Genomic DNA, 16,805 nt, shown 5'->3' with positions numbered 1-16,805 from the left:
AGACCCCAGCTGTGCTATGTACTGTGCACCCTGGGCCAGTTATTTAGCCCCCGCTCACGTGCCTGTGTTATAAGGTGCACAACAACGTGCAGTCAGTGTGCAGATGAGGAGAAAGGTGGCCCAGGTAAAATACCTGCACTGAAAGCAAGCTGTTGTCACTGCGAGGCAGAGTGGTGGCTTTCGTGGTTCCTCTCAGCCCACCCCAGCGTCCCGCGCCTGGCTTTGAGCGGCCGCGTCCCAGAATGCACCGCTGCGCCGACAACTCGGCGGGCGCGCAACCGGAGCCTCGGCCTTGGGTCGCAAGCAGAGAGAGGTGCGGAGAAGGCTTCGGTCGGGAACCAGGGCGGGGGCGCAGACGAGTGGAACTCACTAACAGAGCGGTGTCAAGTAGGCCTTGCCTGGGTCCCCGTCCTCACACAGGCCCCGAGACGGGGCCCCTGTCCCCGCCAGGCCTTTTCCGAGGTCCCCATTCCTGCCAGGCTTGTCCCGCGTGGTAGTCCTCACAGAGGCCTTGTCCCAGGCCTCTGTCCCCACACGAGCCTTCTTGTTCCCACACAGGCTGAGACCAGGCCGTGGCCCCGCAAGGCCTTGCCCAGGGTCCTTGTCCCAGCCAGGCCAAGGCACATCCCAGTCTGAGCTCCGCCCCTCTTGCTGCAGCCCCTGCCAAGTCGGTTAGGTGAGTCCCAGGGCCATACAGTCAAGTGGTTTTGCATCTTTGCCTTTGCCTTCATGCCTTGTGAATTGCTGGGTTGGCTTCTCTTCTCTGGACAGTTACCCCGCTAGGGTGAATAGAGGTTTAGCCCATATTTCTGCTTAGTTCGAGGTAAAAGAGCCCTGGAGACTGAGCTGGAAGTGGACTAAAGTCCTGGTCATGATTCCACAGGCACTCTGGCCTTTGTGCCTCTGGCCAGGACTTCTTTCTGAGTGGGCGTTATACTTCTCAAGTGAAAGTTATTATTTTTATGGGACTTTAAACAAACTCTAACAATACCCTTTTATTTACTATAAAACTCAACAAAATGTATCAAGGGCCCAGTACCTGCTCAGTCCCAGGCTAAGAGCTAGGTGCTGGGACCTCAGAGCTAAAAGAGGCACCCATCCTTTTCCTGGTAGTCATAGTTTGGAGGCATAAATCACCCTCTGACAGTTGATACCCCAATTTTTCTTTTGCTCCATCAGAAAATGTCTTTAAAGCAATTGGAATGGAGGGGGGGATCTACATCTGCATAGTTGTAGAAGTTGTGGAGTTGTAGAAAGGGTAAGGCAATCCAATTAGGTTGGTTTGGGCCCTGTAAATTGTGCCTCATCATCCATGAATGGGTCAGTAAACCATCTTAGTAGGTCCAGACCAGCATTTTTTGAAAAAGATTAGACTAAAATAGACAATAGAGTACATCGCAAACTGCATAAGTATTGTTTTGTAAAACTTTGGTTCCAGTTATATATATTTATAGATATATTTGTATAGGTTGTGATATAAAATGTATTTATTGTGAATTACATTTTAAAATTAAATTGCAGGTTTAGATCAGGACAAATATATATATTATATATATATATATATATATATAGTACCCTTGCTGTAGTAATAATCTACCTTGATAACAATTGTCTACAAATATTGGAACTATGAAAGAGTCAGTTGGTTGTTCTTCCCTAATTAGCTCCATGTTTTATATTTACATTACACAGTATTAGCATGGCATGTGTTTGGGTATCTGGCCCATGACATTCATAGTAGATCATTGCTGATAAGTAAGGAATGGAATGACAGAATTGCTCCAGTACATGAAATCAGTCCCTCGGTGGTTGCCGGTTCTGGAGGCCACAGGTCATCATTGTCACTGTGAAAATACGCATGATTTATAGGTTATGTCTGCTGTTGCCATGTGTGAAGATCTTTGCTTTACATTGTCCCCACTGAAACCCAGTGAAGTTTAACAGTTCAAATGTTTTCTGGTCTGTTCTAGTTATGATGTTACTTTCCCTGAAAACTTGGTGCAGAGTATATCTTAGGTCAACATGGTTTTGCTATTGACAGATGTTTTCATTTTCAATTTTGATATGATTTTTAAAAATTTTTAAGGAGTTCCCATTGTGGCTCAGCAGGTTAAGAACCTAACATAGTGTCCACGAGGATGTGGGTTCGATCCCTGGCCTCACTCAGTAGGTTGAGGATCCAGCATTGCTGCAAGCTGTGACGTAGGTCAAAGATGTGGCTTGGATCCAGTGTTGCCATGGCTGTGGCATAGGCCAGCAGCTGCAGCTCCAATTTGACTCCTGGCCCGGAAGCTTCCATATGCTATGGATGCGGCTGTAAAAAGGAAAAAAAAAAAAAGAAAAAAACGTTTTTTTTTCCCTGTTTATCTTTTTTTTTAGGGCCTTACCTTTGGCATATGGAAATTCTCAAGCTAGGAGTTGAATCAGAGCTACAGCTGCTGGCTTACACCACAGCCACAGCAACGCCAGATCTGAGCCTTGTCTGTGACCTATGCCACAGCTCATGGCAATGCCAGATCCTTAACTCACTGAGTGAGGCCAGAGATTGAACCCATATCCTCATGGATACTAGTCAGGTTCATTTCTGCTGAGCCACACATGAACTCATAAATTTTTAAAGTAAAATTTAAAGTTCTTAATGCTTACTGTAATAATTATTTTTATATTTGTATTTATTGAATGATTGATTTTGATTTTAAGGATTTAAATAACTAAAGGTTTGGACTACAGTTGTTAAAAATAATTTCCCAGCATACAGTTTTCCTCTAATATTTAGGCCATACATTTAATTGTAAATGGCTAGTATTTTATTTTGTAAATGGGCTTTTCAGAGGGTTTAACATGTTCAATCAAACTATTTTTATTTTAACCATACTTATTGGTGTAGTAACTGCTATGATAGGAACTCCATAAATGTATGAATGGATATTATAATTAGAAATTATTCATGTAAATATTTGGTGATACATATTTTAAGTAAAACAAGTTTGATACTTGGCTTCTTTTCAGAGAAACTAATATTTGGCAGATTTATTCCAGAGAAATTATAAGGCATCCATTTGAAAAGATGTAAGTGAATAGGAATCATCCAGTCCTATAGGACACTTTCAAATAGCACCCAACAGTGAAACAAATTATGTGACATCTGAATTTCTAATTCAAAACCAGCCTAATGCAAAAGAAGTTTTTATAAAAGGCATTATTTTTCCTCATTTGAGGTTTCAGTAGAAGCCAGTGAGGGGCATTTTATAATCAGCTTGGCATGTGTTGTCATTTTACATATATTCCTTTAGTATCTTCCAAAGTGTGGGACCCCAGCAGTCATTGTGTAGTTCATTTGGTCTATGGATAGGGTCCCACAGAGAGGGAATGAAGGACTGGCAACATTCAGGGAACGTGCTTGCTGTTTCCAGCCACAGCCAAAGCTTGAGACTCTAAGCAACTAGAAGGCAGGGACCATAGCTGCCTTGTTCACTGTGATTTCCTATTTTCAGGCATATAGGAGGTGCTCAAAAAATAATTGTTGAAGGAATGAAAATACCATGGAAGGAGGAAGAGCAGCAGCAGAAGGTACAGAAAGCTTAAAACAGGGGGAAAGAGTGTTATCAGATCCCGAACTAATATTTATTGAGTGTCTCCTATGAACCTGGTAGTGTTTCTGGGGTGAGATCTGGGTTCATGTGTTGTTTATAGCCTAGGGGAGACAAGGCCCATGCTTGCATGTGTATGTGTACATACATACACACACTCTAATCAAGTTGTGTTACAGAAGGATTTTGTGCTGGACTGTTCAAGAATGGGGCTGCATGTAAAATGGGGCTAATGGTGCGATTTCGATAATAAGTGTAAAGAGGAAGAGAAAGGTTGATTCATGTTGATCTAAGAGGCAGTTTCCCAGACGAAATGGGTAGAGCTTGGATAAGGAGGGATCACAGGTGGGCTCAGCTCAGGGGAGATCAGTAATGGGGGGCAATGGAGAGTCAAATGGGATAGCCTTGTTGGGGATTATATTTTGGAGGAGAGAACAGGAAATGAAGAGTCATGGAAGTTTAGATTTAATGTAACCAGCGTAAAGAAGCCATTAAGTTCTGGAGCAAGCAAGTAATTGATGAGGTCTGTGTTTTGAGATTACTTGTAGTAGCAATCAGGAAGGCAACCTCAGGGACCAGAATGGGCCAGGAAACAGCCCCCAAGACTGGAATTTCAGCACCACTTTCAGCCACACCAGGATGTTGGGGTCACTGTGGATATTTTAGTGGCAGAAACACAACCGATGGAGGGAAGTGTGTTTGGTTTAAAGCTTCACCTTAAGGAGGGTCTGGAAATGACCAAAGGGTGACCAGGCCTGTTCAACAGCCACAAGCCCACACATGCTCACTCTCAGACTCAAGTTTAGTCTTTGTTTCTAATGCCCTGTGGAGTAATTAAGTCCATTGTTAACAAGGAGGCAGTAGTCTGAGTTCTTGCTCTTGGGAATGGGTCTTAGTTGCTGACATCATGACATTTAGTCCAGCTTTTATTTTTCATAGAGCACTCCATCCTGCCTTTTAAAAAAATTACTCCCAAGAATTCACAAGCTGAAGAGATGTGCCTGTCTTTGGGGGTCTCATGTTAGCCATTCACATCTTCTCCCACTTCTTTATTGGCAGGAGGCATGTGGGGTGTGGGGTAGGAGGGAGAATAGGCGTAACAGGGAAAAGGTGGACAGTAAGCTCCTTGAGGCAGGGACCTTGTCTTCATCTTGCACTTCAGACAGCATATATGATACGTGCGTTGGATGAATGATGGCTGGATGGATAAGAGGCATTTTGTTTCCTCATTGTCTTGTCACACTTAACATGGTATTGATGGCCCAATATTTATTCGCACACTTTCTTTACCTCCTATTTCTTACCTATTTAGTGCTGATGCAACTCATAAAGTACATGGAATATTTACTTAGATGCCCAGAGCACTGTTGGTTAAAGGGAGCAGAGATGTTAAAGCTACTGAGTTAAGTCTTCACAAACTGAGGCAATCATGGAATTAATGATTTTGAGGATGAAAAGTGTAGCTGTCTACTTCAGTCTATTTTCTGATGCCATACTATGTAGTCTGAACTCCTCATTTAAAATGCATGGCTTATGCTCGAGTGCATGAAGGATATGAAATAGTAAATGTTTGAAGTCCAACTCCCCCATGTCCCAATTTGTACCTGTGTAGAACATATAAATATACCCATACCACATATGCATATGTTTCCCTCTGCACCTTGTGTAATAGGCTTTATGGATGCTTCTGCTTATCTGTGTGAGTGCACATCTGTATCAGTTTGGACATTCATGCTATATTCTTATTCCTGAGATTCTTAGCTCCTTCAAAAGACATGACGTGATGTGCCTGGCACATAGTATGAACCCAATAAATACCTGTTGAATGACTTAACGAATAAATACTATGTTCAGAGAATGCTAATGGGTGCTACTTAGAGACTTGATACAGTCATTAGTCTCAATATTTCATTGAAGAAATTAAGTCTATGTATAAGAAATAAAGTCCACTAGAAATTAATATGGGGATAAAGCCTATAGATTAAATAAATTAATAATAATAATTATAATCATAGCTAACATTCAGAGTGCTTACTCTATGCCAGGTACTCTTGGAGTCACATAGCCAGTAAAAATAAGATCACATAGTGGGGACTGGGGTTTAGCAACACAAACTTTATGGAAGAGGCGAGTTGAGATTATGGCCCCATCCCTGAGGCCACACCTGAAGCCAGGGGCTGAATGTGAAGTCTATTTGGCTGACCCTGGCTGTGGGTGGTGAATGAAGCCATTGAGAGTCAGCTCACCTGGCGATGAGCGACCTAGCAGGCACACAGTGCCACAACCTCCCCAGAGTGTGCCAGGCAGATTCTGAAAGTCCTTTGTTTCAAGTATGCTGTGTGTGAGAGACTTAGGTCTTCAAGGGAAGACTCTCCCTGTCTCTCAACAAACTTGAAGTAGAACTGGCCATCTTGACATGCCAACAGCAACTTTCAATTTTGAAAGAGGAGGAAGAGATGGTTGTAAACAGCTAAATAAACTGAATATACTCTCTCAGCACTGAATGTCCACTCTGCCAAGAACTGTTCTGACTCCTGAGGACTTGGCAGCAAACAAGGCAGATGGAAGTTCTGGTCCTCATGGAGCTGACATTCTAATGGGGGGACAGCCAGTAAACAAGTAAACTGATTTACTGGCTGAGAGTATTAGTGAGGAATAACCTGGGGAAACAAAGCAGAAGACGGGATAGAGCTTTTGGGAAGGGAGGTTGCTATGAGTTCAAGCTCGTTCTGCTCACTGTCTTAATAGGTCCATAAATCAGGAGACAAGTTGTTGGGGCAAGGAATAATAGCTTTATTCTGAAAGCCAGCAGACCAAGAAGGCAGCAGACTAGTGTCTCAAAGAACCATTTTATATTAATCAGAATTTAGACTTCTTTTATATTAAAAAGGGAGTGCTGTGGTTGATTGTTGCAAACTTCTTGGTGTCAGAATCCTTTGTTCTTGCAGCTGTTCATATAGGTCTGGTCATGATATTCCTGTAAACTTACAATAAGACAAATGTTAATCTCTGTTCTGCAATTTTCTGTCTCCATATGAATGGAACCTGTTATAAACTTAAAGGCCTTGAGAATGGGCTATCCTGTATATTTCAAGCTATAGGCAACATTCTTTTCCAAAGGTCCAGAGCCAGCGTGACTAAACACAGGCAACAGCACAGAGGTTAAAGGAAAGGAACCCATCCAACATGGAGTCGGATTTGTTCTTCCCTACTACAATCCCCCACTGTCAAAGCCCTTCCAAAATCTTGAGGCAGTGACTCTTCTGGCTACTTCCTGCTGAATAAGGGTGATGAGGGGGTGATTGTGGAATGGAGCCAATTAGCCTTGGGCAAGGAATATTCTTTAAAATTTTTAGTAAGTGGTACAGTTCTCTTTCTTTATCTACAACTGAGACAGTCATGGGATTAAACCTGATGAAATTCCTTCTACAGTGGAATTTTTACCTCAATACTTATTCTTTTTGAAGAACAATATTTTAAGGGTTCACAAACCCATTGCTCTCTAGGCCTCTCGGGAGCTGGGTCATTTTCTGATGGCAGTGGGGCTACTGTGTGATGAATCCGTGGCTTTACTCTGGCTAACTTGACAGATGAATGTGTGGTAATACCACATGTGGTCCTGTCCACCTCGCAGTCAACTGGTTGCTCAGGTGCTTATTCTCTCCAGGTTTTAAGGAGGACTCGGTCTCTGGGCTGGAAAGGATGTAAGGCTACCTCAGTTCGGGGGGCAGATCTGTTGGAGGCAAACTCATGAACAGAGGGTAGTTTAGTGCCCAGAGTTTTAACATAACTGGCAACAGCTAGATCTTTCAGAGCATTTATAGATTTCCCCCTGCCCAGGCAGATACCTGGAATGGCCTACCATACAGTATTTCAAAGGAGCTTAATTTAAGCCTGCTTCTGGGAGCCACTCTGACCAATAGCAGGGCAACCAGAATGGCCTTATATCAAGTTAAATTAGTCTCTTGACAGAGTTTAGCAATGCTCCTCTTTAATGTATCATTCATTTTCCCAGTCTTTCATGTTGATTGTGGTCTCCAGGATGAATTCAGCTTCCAATTAATTTGCAGTGATGTAGACACTTGTTGGGTTATGTTTGAGATAAAAGCAGACCTGTTATTACTTTGAAGGGTGTTAGGTAGTCCAAACTGGAGGATAATTTCCTTAAGGAGGGCTTTATCCACTTCGGAGGCTTTTTCTGTCGAAGTGGGCTATGTCTCCAACCATCCTGAAAAAGCATCCACAAACACCAGCAAGTATCTGAAACTTCCTGCAACTTGAGGCATTCAAGTAAGGTCTGTCTGCCTGTCCTTGGTAGGGCAGGTTCCTCTGTGTTGGGCCCCCATCTGGAGGTCTGACAGCATTCTCTGGGTTATTTTTAGCACAAATACTGCAATTTTGAGGGACTCACTGGATGGCCCTTTGTAGGGTAAGCCCCATTATATATTTTTGAATTTATTGCAAGGTGGCATCTCTCCTGTAAGGGGTACTATTATGAGTGTGCTGCAGCACAAGGTCCGAGAGGGCCTAAAGGATCAAAACTATTCCTTGTGTACTGCATTTCTAGCCAGGTAGGGTATGGTCAAGAGTGAATCTCACTCTTTGGCCCTCTCCTTGTCCTTTTCTGAATATACTGGCTGCTATTTTGACAAGTCATCTGTGGGAGAAGTGACCCTACATGATCCCTTCCTTTGCTGCTTTCTTTGCAGCTTGGTCAGCTAACCAGTTATCCATTATTATATGAGTTTCACCCTTTTGGTGGCCTGGGCAGTGCATTATGTCCACTTTTGAGGGCTTATGGACTGCTTCCAATAGTGACAGGATTTCAGAAGCCTACCTTTATTGTTTGAAATGAGGAGCCCCCTTTCTTTCCAGATTACTCCATGAGCATGCACCATGGAGAATGCAGCGAGAGTCTGTGTATATATTTACTCACTTCCCTTAGGTGAGTAGCAGGGCTCTTGTCAGAGCAATGATTCCTGACTTCCGAGCTGAGCTCCCCAGAGGCAGGGCTTTAGCTTCAGCAGTCCTTTCAAGGATTACCACCATATACCCAGCATGTCGCCTGCCTTGGTCCATGAAGCAGCTTCCATTGGTAAACGTTTCCATTACCGGCTTAGCCAAGGGCTGGTCCATTAAGCCAGTATTCTGGAGAACACCAGCTTGATGACATAGGCAGTCAGGCTCTGGGGATTGTGCAGCGTCAATCAGGGGCAGTGTGGCTGGATTCAGGACTGAAGTGACCTAAAGTCTTATGTAAGAGAATGGTTGGGACTTTCCCATTCTCCCAGAAGTCAGCCAGTGGCCCCCTTTTTGTCCATTAATGGAGGGGCATACACAGTGGTGGGCTGCCCCAGGGTTAACTTCTCAGCTTCCTGAAGTATGTCACAAGTAGCAGCTACAGCTCGAAGGCAAGGGGGCCATCCATTAACAGTCTGTTCTAGTTGTTTTGAGAAGTAGGCAAAGAGTCAAGGAATATTCTCCAGAGCTTGAATTAATACCTTGGGACGTATGCTTTGTCTCTCATGGACAGACAGTTTGTAAGGTTTCTTTAAGTCTGGTGGTCGCAAAGCCGGGACTGAGACTAAATCTGTGTTTTTTGTTTCAAAGGCTATTTGGCACTTTTTAGTCCAAGTGAGAGGCTTAAGTTCCCTTAAAAGCCTCATAGAGGGCCTTTACTATGAGCCCATAGTTGGAGATCCAAATCTGACAGAATCCTGCCATTCCCAGAAACCCCCTCAGTTGTCTGTGGCTCTTGGGTGTTCCCAAACCTACAATTGCCTGTTTTCTACCAGGCAAAAGCCCCCACTGTTCTTTGAAAAGGACAAACTGAGATATGAGACTTGTTGCTTACATACTTGGGCCTTTTTATGGGTGACCTTATAGACAAAAGTAGTTCAGGGTTCTGATGGTATCTCATAGACATTTATCATATGTAGGGCTCACTATGAACAAATCATTCACATACTGGAATAAAAATCCTTCATCTAATATTAAGTTTCTAAGGGCCCTGGCCAGCATTTCCCCAAACAAGGTAGGGGGATTCTTAAATCCTTGAGATAGGATTGTCTGGCAATACTCTTGAACTACCTGTGTTTCTGGGTCTTTCCATTCAAAAGCAAACAACTGCTGTGATTCTTCTGCAATAGGAATGCAGAAAAAAAGCTTCTTTCAAGTCCAAAACTGAGAACCAACTGTATTGCCCTGGAATACTTATGAGAATATATGGAGTAGGAACCACATGGTGCAAGTCTTGGCCTATTTCATTAATAGCACTTGAAGTTTGGACAAAGGGATACTCTGCTGAGTGACTTTTTGACCAGAGAATTGGGGTGTTGTTTGAGGACCTGCAAAGTTTAATCAATTCTGTTTTCAAAAACTTTGTGAGAATTGGCTGAATTCCCTTTTGGGCCTTTTGCCTCAGAGGATGTTGTTTTAGATTAGGTGACCCAGAGTCCTTTTTAAAAGGAATTCATAGTGGCGTTCTCTGGGGTGCCATCAGCCCACACTTCTGGCATTACTTTTTCACAACCCTGGTGGGAGTAGAGGAAGCTCTGTCTCCTTTGCCAGGGCACCTGTGAGCACCATGTGTAGGCTTAAAGCATCATGCTCTGGTGGGACCCGACCCTGATGTCAAGCTATTCTAGTGAAAAAGTTAGTTGAACATTTATTTTTATTTTTTATTTTTATTTTTAATTTAATTTAATTTAATTTAATTTAATTAATTTATTTTTTTTTTTTTTTGCCCTTTTGCCTTTTCTATGGCCGCTCCTGTAGCATGTGGAGATTCCCAGGCTAGGGGTCCAATCTGAGCTGTAGCCGCTGGCCTACGCCAGAGCCACAGCAGCGTGGGATCCGAGCCGCGTCTGCAACCTACACCACAGCTCACGGCAACACCAGATCCTTAACCCACTGAGCAAGGCCAGGGATCGAACCTGCGACCTCATGGTTCCTAGTCAAATTCGTTAACCACTGCGCCACGACGGGAACTCCAGTTGAATATTTAATTTCCAAAGAAAATCTTGGCCCAGAAGAGGGCTTAGATATGCTGGCATACATAAGGAACGATATTTCAGGGTAAGGTCCCCTAATTGGTATTCTAGAGGTTGTAAGAAAAAATGACTTTGTACTTCAGAAACTCCTGCAACCAGGATGGACTGGGATATTTTCCATGCCACCTTGGTGTTTACCACAGAGTATGTTACACCCATATCTATCAGAGAGTCCATCAACTTGTCCCCCACTGTTAGAGTTACCTGGGACTTCTGTGGGGAAATTGGAATTGGGCACCTCAGGTCCAAGAGAACCTCTGGGCCTCTTCCTTCCTCATCAAAGTGTCCCTCTCTTTCTACCTCATGAGAGGCTCCTGTCTTTTATTGATTTTTTTTCCTTTTTCTTTAGCCTAGGGCAATCTTTTTTCCAATGCCCTTCCTCCTTACAGTAAGTACCTTGTTCCCTCCCCTTTGGTAGCTTACCTCTTTTCAGATTATTCACCTTCCGGGAATCCAGTGCTGCTGCCAGAAAAGTGGCATTCCGGAGTTCCCGTCGTGGCGCAGTGGTTAACGAATCCGACTAGGAACCATGAGGTTGCGGGTTCGGTCCCCGGCCTTGCTCAGTGGGTTAACGATCCGGCGTTGCCATGAGCTGTGGTGTAGGTTGCAGACGCGGCTCGGATCCCACGTTGCTGTGGCTCTGGCGTAGGCCAGTGGCTCCAGCTCCGATTCGACCCCTAGCCTGGGAACCTCCGTATGCCGCGGGAGCGACCCAAAGAAATAGCAAAAAAAAAAAAAAAAAAAAGAAAAGTGGCATTCCTTCTTGCATCCTCTTCTGTTGTTTCCTGTTGTTGAACCGTTTAAATGTGCAATATCTACTAATTGAGAAGGGTTCGTTCTAAATGCACTGTCTAACTTTTATAATTTTCTTCTTGTATCTGGGATACTCGGCCCAATGAAAGTCGTGTTTACCATTCTTATATTTTCAGGGGCCTCAAGGTCTATGTCAGTATAGCACCTATAAGCTTGATAAATTCTTTCTAGAAACTCTGATGAATCCTCATTGGGTTTTATTTTTTTTTTATTCAATATACTTTCTTTTTTATTATTACTCAATGAACTTATTACATTTATAGTTGTACAATGATCATCACAATCCAATTTTACAGGATTTCTAACGCATGACCCCAGCGGAATCCTCATTGGGTTTTTGGTGTATCTCCTGAATTTTGTTTAAGCTCTTTTGCCTATTAACCCCCTTTCAAAGACCTGCTAACATACACTTTCTCTAATGCCCTAGGTGTGGCCTATCTCCATTATTAGGATCCCAGTCAGGCTCAGCAGTGGGAACTGCCAGATTTGCTTCTGGGGTTCCATCTGGATCTGCTAGATGAAGCTGTTGCGCTTCCTCTCTAGCCTTGTCAGTGACCATCCTCCTTTTATCCTCAATAAGCATCATGTTTATAAGAATGTGAATGTCCACCCAGGAGGGATGGTGAGAGGCAAAGATAGAAGTGCAGAGTTCAGTCATGTGGTATAGGTCCCCTTGGTAAGCAGAGTTAGGTTTTTTTCCAGTTAATCTTATCTAAAGTTGAGAATGGCTTGTGCATCTGTAGAAACCTAGCTGGTTGGATTTCCCGTCGTGGCTCAGTGGAAACGAATCCGACTAGGAACCATGAGGTTGTGAGTTCAATCCCTGGCCTCACTCAGTGGGTTACGGGTCTGGCATTGCTGGTCACAGACATGGCTCGGATCCTGCATTGCTGTGGCTGTGGCGTAGGCTGGCAACTGTACCTCTGATCGGACCCCTGGCCTGGGAACCTCCAAATGCCACAGGTTGTGGCCCTAAAAAGCAAAATTAAAAAAAGAAAAGGAAAAAAAAAAAAAAGGAAATCTAGCTGGTTGCCAGTTGCCTTAAGGCCTCCTATGGGATATCAGCACAAGGGAAATTTCCCTGCTCTGAAAGTGGCTGCTGGTCACTTTGGGTCCTCCGTCAGGTCTGAGATGGTGATACTAAACAAGGCCCCTATGCTCCAGGGATTAACATAGAAACTTCTAAGTGATCCCTGTAAGTAGGGGAAACAGGATGCAGTGGAAGGAGTGAATATGTTGGTGGCATGGAGGCAGCTGGAACAACTGCTGGTGCAGTCTGCTTAGCTAGTGGGGGAGCTGGATCAGCCTGAGCAGAGGTTAAATTTTGAAATAGCATGTCCTCACTCTTATGTTTTCTCTCTCCCTCTTGTAGAACATATTTTTTTCTTGGTTTCCTTTCAGACTGCTATACCATAAGGCAGCAGCCATCAAACTTTACTTCTTGATGCAATAACATAAATGCTTCTACCTATGGAATCTCACCATTTTTACCTATTCTTTCACAAAACAATTCTAATTGCAAGATTGTATAATAATTAAATGAGCTATTCAGGGGCCCTCACTCTCCTAATCCTAACATGTATTGGGGCCATATGCTATTACAATAGAATATCATCCCTTTCTTAGTCATAGGCCTACAGCTTTATTTTGCCTTTTCATTTAAGATATGTCCCAAAGGGCTTTCCTTAGGGACAGATGGAATATTTCCCATATTTATAAGTTTAAGAACAACAAAACACAAAAAGTACAAACAAATTCCAGTACCAAAAGCACAAATTCCATCATGAATGAATGCAAAATAGAAACAAACAACCTGGTTCACAAACTGCCTAAAGTCCAACAACAATTACCCTCTCCAACAGGGTACCCCAATCAAATGTAAAACAAATCGGTTTTTCCTTAGAGGAGAAGTTCTGAGCAGGGGAAATGTTCCTGGTTGTACACACTGAAGCAACTCACCCTACTGCAAAGGGCGAGTCCCATTGACTGCAGAAGTCTGTCAATTCCTTGCTCCAACTGCCAAGTGCTGGGGCATCATGTGCCACTTCAAGGAAATTTGAAGGGAAAATTCTCAGGCAAAATGGTCCTTGCAGCTGCTAGAGCCTTACCTGAAAATTCCCCAGCCAGGGCTGGCTGGCCACAAGCAGCAAGGATCCTGGGGGACTTAAAAATTTGCTGTCGGACTCATTGTGCTCACTGCAGGACAGGCCATTAAATTGGCAGACTAGTTGTTGGGGCAAGGAATAGCACTTTATTCTGAAAAATAGCAGACTGAGAAGACGGCAGACTAGTGTCTCCAAGAACCATCTTACCTGTTACTTCAAGCATCTTTTATACTAAAAAGAGAAGGGTGGTGGTTGGTTGTTGCAAACGGTGTAGAAATCCTTTGTTCTTGCAGCTGTTCACACAGGTCAGGTCATAATGTTCCTATAAACCTCCAATAAGACAAATGTTAGTTTCTGTTCTGCAAATTTTTATCTCCATATGAATGGAAAAGTGTTACATTCTTAAAGATCAGAGCCTTGAGAATAGGCTATCCTGTATATTTCAAGCTATGGACAATGTTTGTTTGTTTGTTTTTTCTTACTAACAGTGAAGAGCCAGCATGACTAAGCACAGGCAGTAGAACAGATCTAATATGGAGTCAGATTTGTTCTTCATTATTATAAGAACATTCAAGTATTAGTGCAAGAGGGCCATTAGTTCTGATGATGTCTGTCTTCAGTTTCCTTACTTTCATACAAAGTAGCTTCTCAAATCATCTGCCAGGGATCCTTGCAACACTGAGCTAGGGCAAGTGTGGATGGTGGTGGGTGGGGTAAGGGAGACACAATTCACTTTCTATAGTCTATAGTTTAATGTGAGGATTTAAGTGAATCATGGGGATGGGACTGTTTTATGTCAGTAAGATGTACTCTGCATATTCAATCAGTGTAGGTATTTGTGAAGACATTTATTTGTTCCATTATATCACATAGGAGTTCTCCCACATACCTGTTTAAAGAACACTCAGTTTAGTTGCATTTTGAATTAACATTTCTATATGTGAGCAAATTTTTGCATTTGAAAAATCTGTGAAAATGATGAGATGAAACATTACAAAGTAACGGAGTTTGTTGATAGTAAAAGCTCAGAAAATTGGATTGGTTAGGTTAAGGTCCATATGGCCAAAACTGTATCCATTGAGTTTCTTGGAAGGGATTCTCTTCTTTGAGGAGAAAAGCAGGTCAATTCTATTAAACTTTATTTTCTTCTCCAGAAAATTAGGTTAAGGATTAGTTTCACATATAACATGCAGCTTAGAATATCAGAAGCTGCTCTGCTTCCCTTCCCTCCATGTCCACACACTGTGCAACTGTGTACCCTGGCTCCTGGCTAGCAAAGCTGGGGGCACCGTGTCTAGTTCTTTGCTTTCTGCTGGGCCCCATAGCCCATTTTTCTGTGTCCTGCTTCCTCTGTTTTCCTCTTGTGAGTTTCTAAGTGGCCTTCTAGGATCTTGATTGGATTTGCCCGGGCCACTCTCCTCTGATCCCTCAGCCCTCTTTTACTCTCTGAAATAGCGTTTATACTCTTAAATTTAGTAGCATTTAGTGACAAGATAGCTCTGTGTGTAAAATTCCTCAGTTGTGTAATATACTCCCTACTGCTCCCCTTGAAACCTCTCCACAATTATCATGCTTCACTGCCTACATTTAATTGTTAGAGGTAATAATCGCTTTTTAAAATGCAATGAATCATTAAGATTTAAATCAGTGACATTAATATCTGTTAATGGAGATTCAAATATATAAAACTGAGTTAATGCCTTAGCCCCTAAAGTTTCTTCATAAAATGAAACTGTGAAGTATTACCTAGACCTGACATCCACATATGCATAATGGTGTGTCATGCTTTCCCCAGGTTCTCTCTTTTCTGTTAGCAATGACCTGATACATTTATCATGAGGCACAAGTGAGAAAGAAGGAAAAAACAGAGAAAAAGAAAGGCATTACCTTAGCAGCCCTAGAAAGAACCCCGCTTGTATTTATTTATCTTCCTCAGAGGAGTTGTACCCAGATACATGAGGCTCACGTGTAGTTGCACAGGCTTGGGTCACAACCAGCAAATCTCCGGAATCCTTCACCATCATCCTTCCAGCTGTTGCCCCCTGTTGCATAGTCTTTTCATCTGTCCCTGGCAAAGGCAGAACTACAACTTGATTTTGATTCAAGAAATACAGCAGATGATAATGGGATTCTTTTGATGATAGAGAAGGTATTGAGCTATGTATAAATACTTCATATTTGATTTGAACATTGTATCTTATCATTAGATGACATGTGTTTAGTTATACAAGTGACAAAAAATGCAGTTCTACAATAATCTTTTGGCTTGTTTAGTTCTGAGAAAGGGAATCCAGGGAGAGTTCAGGGGTGCCCTCTTCCCTAGGTATCTGCAGAGTGAAATTGAGTGTTGGATGCCTGCATTTTGGGGTGTTAACTATTGACAAGTTTTGAACAGCTCAGCACTGTGCTAAGCTGAGGATAAGTAAGGCATGTCCCAGAGGGCTGCCCAGTGTAGTGGGGAAGCTGATACAAGACCAGTTGAGTTATAATAGTGGAGTAAGTGTCGTGATATAGGCATAAACACAAAACAGGGAGGGCTGAGAGCTGCAGGACTTGGCAGGGAAGTCACACTTTTGTCACTTAAAGAGCAGCCACTGGAAGGGCATGGGTACTGCCTATTTGTTTTGCCTGAAAAGTAGTGGGAAGAGGCAAGAGAGATTCTGGAGAAGTAGGTTTCTCTTGTGCTAAGGAGTTTCATAGGAATAGGTGGTTGGGAGAGCTATATCAGCAGGGCAGAGACATGATAGAGAAAAAAATTTAATTAGGAAGGTGATGTTACCAAGTCAAAGCTTATACTGCTCATTGCACAACAGGCCGATATATTGAGATACGAGTTGGGGAATGGTGAGTTGATTCAGAAAACCAGCCAGCTGAGAAGATGATGGGCTAGTGTCCCAAAGAACCATCTTTCCTGAGTTAGAATTCAGGCTTCTTTTATACTAAAAGGCAAGGGCGTAGGGCTGGTTGCCCTGAATCTCTTGCTGCCAGAATCCTTTGTTATCACTGGTATCCACCTAGGTCTACTCACAATGTTCCTATAAACCTCTAACAAGACAAACATTATTCTCTGTCCTGCAACTTTGTAATCTATGTATGAATGGAAGAGAGTAATACCTTTAAAGATCAGAGCCTTGAGAATGAACTATCCTGCATATTTCAGGCTGTAGGCAACATTCTTAATTTGTAGCAAAAGCAATACAATACAAAGGTTAAAGTAAAAGGAACAGGTCCAGTATGAAATCAGA

At 42.8% G+C, this 16,805-nt stretch overlaps 1 protein-coding gene across 2 annotated transcripts in view; it reads left to right on the top strand.

The window, feature by feature from the left end:
- Positions 257–16,805, top strand: part of CERS3 (ceramide synthase 3) — a 127,227-nt gene continuing 110,678 nt past the window's right edge. Inside the window, exons 1-2 of one of the 2 annotated variants that reach the window (XM_005659788.2) lie at positions 257–313; positions 559–676. The gene's annotated coding sequence lies outside the window, so the exon portion shown is untranslated. Of the gene's footprint in view, positions 314–558; positions 677–3,492; positions 3,571–16,805 lie in introns of those variants that run through there. The other variant, XM_021098471.1, reaches the window with a different exon arrangement.

This window comes from Sus scrofa, chromosome 1, assembly GCF_000003025.6.
Source record: "Sus scrofa isolate TJ Tabasco breed Duroc chromosome 1, Sscrofa11.1, whole genome shotgun sequence".
Taxonomy (NCBI): domain Eukaryota; kingdom Metazoa; phylum Chordata; class Mammalia; order Artiodactyla; family Suidae; genus Sus; species Sus scrofa.
Note: the sequence above shows the minus strand (reverse complement) of the source record. Positions and strands in the feature narration are given on the sequence as shown.